This window comes from Piliocolobus tephrosceles, chromosome 4 (genome assembly GCF_002776525.5).
Source record: "Piliocolobus tephrosceles isolate RC106 chromosome 4, ASM277652v3, whole genome shotgun sequence".
NCBI lineage: Eukaryota > Metazoa > Chordata > Mammalia > Primates > Cercopithecidae > Piliocolobus > Piliocolobus tephrosceles.
This window is the reverse complement of record NC_045437.1, coordinates 96,565,172-96,569,975: the sequence shown is the minus strand read 5'-3', so window position 1 is coordinate 96,569,975 and position 4,804 is coordinate 96,565,172. Positions and strand designations below refer to the sequence as shown.

The window sequence follows — 4,804 nt, the reverse complement described above, 5'->3', positions numbered from 1 at the left end:
ATCAATAAATAAATGAATATTAACTGTTTGAAAACAATTACAAATTATGTTAATGAGCACAAGACTAAACTTTAGCCATTTCATGTGTAGCAGATTAAGAATAGCCTGTCATTTCTGTCTGAGAAATTATATGAAACCCCAGCATTTATCATACTCCTGTCTAATACCTTTGAAGGCCTGAGCAGAATCCATATTTCCAAGTGCATTCAATTTGTTCTGAGATCACTTTTGATTTAAGCCTTCAGTTTAAATTTGTGTCACAGTCTGAGAGAATGCAGCTTTCAAATATAAGGATTGAAAAATCATCATATATAGTCCAGGCTTTCTAACTGCTATTTGATACTATCATGGATCATGCAATGTTTTAATAGGCATATAACACTCTGCCATTCTTTACCTGTGAACCCATGGAAAAGCCACTGAACTTCTCTAAAGCCCCGCTTCCTCATACAAAAAATGAAAACGTGATATATGAGGTTTATTTCAATTCCAAGGTGTTACAATTTCCTCCATAACATTGTACTAGATTTGGAAAGACTTCCCAGAACTTATAACTAGGTTGTCATAATTATATCACATATCTGCTATAAACTTCCTCCTACTGACTTGATGTTACTTTCTGAGATTCCACCACAAATAACTCGTCTAGAATAGACTCTGCTAATAATGAAAATGAACCAAACAGATAATTTGGCTAGCATGTAGTCAAGATCGTTGATGAACCTAGCCAGAAAAGAAGGGGAATATAAGTTTCAAGTCACATACCACATATCAACTCTGGTAGATGTGTGGTAGTTGTGGAGAGTGACTCTGGAGCACCTGTGTTCATTGGGAAAGTGTTGTGATGCTATTTCTGGCATGTGTGTAGAATGAAAAAAGTTATTATGCACGCAGATATTCACCATCATCATGCAAAATCTAACCATTTTTTCAGTTCCTCCACACCAGAGAACTGTGATGCCAACCTAAATGACCTGGGCCCTCTTTCCAAATTGAGGAGGCCAAAGAACCATCATCCTTATAGCTCATATTGGAGGTATTCAAATGCAAGAATTAATAAATAGTGGTATATTCACACTGATGAATTACCCCAATACTTAGAAAATATATCTCTGCTTGCAGTTTTTTCACATTGTGTAGATTATATCTCTGGAAACAAGTTAAGCCTGAGTACCTTATAATCTTTTCAATAGTTGTAACAAAACTAACTGAACTCTTAAAAGCCCTTAACGAGGAGGTATGGGTGATAAACTCTGTAAGTAAAGAGAATACACTATGCAACACATATATATTAAAAAGTTGCTGATTGTTCTCAGACATTAGACAGTTGGTAGGCAAATTTGCAAAGATGATATTAATGGCTCTAGTATTAAGTAAGGATTAGTGGTTTTTATCCTTAAATTTGTTGTTATTTTTACATCCAAACGTATGGTAATGAACTAAAATAAACAAAAATATCTATTATTGTAAGGTTCTGAATAGCAGTAGGTATTTTTTCAGATATTCCAGTTGTGTGTAGTGACATTTGTGTAGAGGAATCAGACATAAATGAAAGCTAGACTTCTAGTCTGTTGCCTTCATCACTGTATTATCAGTACATAGTAACCTGGCTCATTTTAGGTAATTTATATGTGTGATAGACAAGCAAATAAATCAATAAGTACCATATGACTTTATTTTTCATTTATTAAAAATATTTATTGAACTTCAACTACAATATATACTTTATTCATATTGGCAATACAAAAATGAATAAAAGTTACATCCTCCTGAATTTCTCAATAAATTACAAACAGAAAAACACATACAAAAATCAATAACAAGTACACAAATGCTATGTTTATCAATAACAACTAAAGTAAATAAAAATGAAGCAAGTTATTGGTTAGAAAATACAGGATAGGTGGAGGTTACTGTATTTTAAATAGAGTAGTCAAGATAATTCTCTCTGATAAGGTCATATATGAGTAGAGCCCCAAAGAAGATGAGAATAGCAAAATGACCACAGAGATCTATATGTGGCAATTTTCCTTTTTTGTTTATTTTTATTTTCTCAGTATTATACAATGAATGTGTATCTTTTTTCCAATAGAAGAAAACAGTATGATTAAAACATTTTAAAAGATACAAATAAATTTTCTTCCTATTGAATACAAAACAGTCACAATTCCTTAGTCTACCATTTAATGTTCTCTACAATTTAATTTCAAGTTCTCTTCATAGGGTGACTCCAATAATTCCATTTTTGCTAAGTGAAATATTTACAAATCCCCACATGGATACATACTTCAAAATCTTTTGTTTTTTCCCACTTATTTGCCTCAAATACCTTTCCATACTTATATAGACTTTCCTATATCAATCTTAAGACCTAGCTAAAATTAAACATCTAAATAGAATCATTTTTGTCCTCTGCAATTAATATTTTATTTTTCCAGCTTTTACTCTTTGTGTTATAATTATTTCTGTACTTACTTACTCATTTTTTACACTATAACATCCTCAAGATAGATATCATGTCTATTCTATCCTTGTATTCTCTATAACACCTACAATGTTCTTACGGTTGCTTTTTTTCAATAAAGTACCTATGAATGAATAATCAGGGAATTGTCAAATATTAGATGCCTTACAAATTCTCAAAATGTTAGTCACAATTTGTATGCATGCAATGTTTTTCAAATAACTTACATTTCTGTGTAAGAAAAGTTGTTTTTAATGTCAACAGTAAATAAATATAAATGTCATTTAATGAAACCTGCCATTTTTAAATAGTTAACCAACTTGTTATCACAAAGTGTTTTTTATAGTCTACTTCTTTTAAGTTTTATATTCCGCTATTTCAATGATAGAGATTATTTTCCTCTAATATATTGGGAATATCCAAATCTAGATTTTTTTTAAAAGATTTTCCAACTAAGAACAAGTTTCAAGGCACTTTCATCCTTTGTTACTCTGACCCTTTATCCCTCAGAATGGAATAGCTGTGCTCATTTGGCAGCACCTATACTAAAACTGTGAATGATACAGAGAAAATTAGCATGGCCCCTGAACAAGAATACCACACAAATTTGTGAAGCATTTCATATTTTTCAACAGAGTAAGAAACAACTCACAGAATGAGAGAAAATGTTCACAAACCTTGCATCCAACAAAGGCCTTCTATAAAGAGTCTTTAAGGAACTTAAACAAGCAAAACAACAACAAAAACAACAAAAAACATTGAAAACCAGACAAGGCCGACATGAATAGACACATCTCAAAAGAAGACATACAAGTAGCCAACAGACATGAAAAAATGCTCAAAATCACTAATTATCAGAGAAATGCAAATCAAAGCCACAGTGAGATACCATCTCATACCGTTCACAATGCTTGTTATTAAAAAGACATAAAATAATTGATGCTGGTGAGGCTGTAGAAAAAAGGAATTCTTATACACTATTGGGGGAAATGTAAATTAGTTCAGGCACTGTGGAAAGAAGTTTAGAGACGTCTCAAAGAATTCAAACAAACTAGCATTTGACCCAGTTATCCCATTGCTGGGTACATACCCAAAGGAAAACAGATTGTTGTATAAAAAAAGACACAAGCATTTGTAAGTTTATTGAAGCACTTTTCACAATAGCAAAGACATGGAATTAACCTGGGTGCCCACCAACAGTAGATTGAATAAAGAAAATATGATAAATATATACCATGGAATACTACACAGCCATTAAAAATGTGAAATAATATATTTTCAAGCGATGTGGATATAGCTATAGGTCATTATCCTAAGTGAATTGACACAGAAACAGAAAACCAAATACCACATGTTCTCATTTGTAAGCAGGAGCTAAACACTGGGTATACATTAACATAAAGATAGGAACAATGGATACTGAGGACTGCTAAAAGTGGGAAGAAGAGGAGGAAGGCAAAGGTGAAAAACTATCTTTAGAATTGCATATTCATTGATGCATACCCCAAACCCCAGCATCATTTAATATACCCATGTGACAAGCCTGCACAAGCACCCCTTGAGTCTAAAATTAAAATTAAAATTATTTATAAAAATAGAGCATTTCACCTTGAAAATATATGATCATTTGCTCTGGAGAATGCAAAATTACAGTATAAATGTGATATAATCTTTCTAAAGCAGTAATTTGGATCTGGGAAAATAATAAAAGGCATTGACATAGCTGGACTATTAAAATGGTTGTTTTGGCCGGGCACGGTGGCTCAAGGCTGTAATCCCAGCACTTTGGGAGGCCGAGAAGGGCGGATCACGAGGTCAGGAGATCAAGACCATCCTGGCTAACACGGTGAAACCCCGTCTCTACTAAAAAAATACAAAAAACTAGCCGGGCGAGGTGGCGGGCGCCTGTAGTCCCAGCTACTCGGGAGGCTGAGGCAGGAGAATGGCATAAACCCGGGAGGCGGAGCTTGCAGTGAGCTGAGATCCGGCCACTGCACTCTAGCCTGGGCGACAGAGCGAGACTGCGTCTCAAAAAAAAAAAAAAAAAAAAAGATTTTTTTTTTTTATGTGAAAAGAAAAATATCCAGAATACATTTCCTATAGACCAATCTTATACTGATTTTGAGATATTATACAATTTAGGAAATTCAGTAAATTATTTTAATTTGGAAACCAGAACGTTGATGTGGTAAATTCCTTCAAAATATGCAAAGCAATTAACATCCATGGAAAAAATATAATTTAATAATATCTACTATTATTTAAATGCACACAAATATGTAAGGCATATGCTAAATTATTTAGATGTATCATATAATATAATCCTTGTCACTTCACAGC

The 4,804-nt window shown here is 33.0% G+C and overlaps 1 non-coding gene across 1 annotated transcript; it reads left to right on the top strand.

Moving 5' to 3' along the window:
• Positions 1-2,986: 2,986 nt before the first annotated feature.
• Positions 2,987-3,093, top strand: LOC111542727. Its single transcript, XR_002731639.1, has one exon. It is a non-coding gene; the product is annotated as a U6 spliceosomal RNA (small nuclear RNA).
• Positions 3,094-4,804: the final 1,711 nt, after the last annotated feature.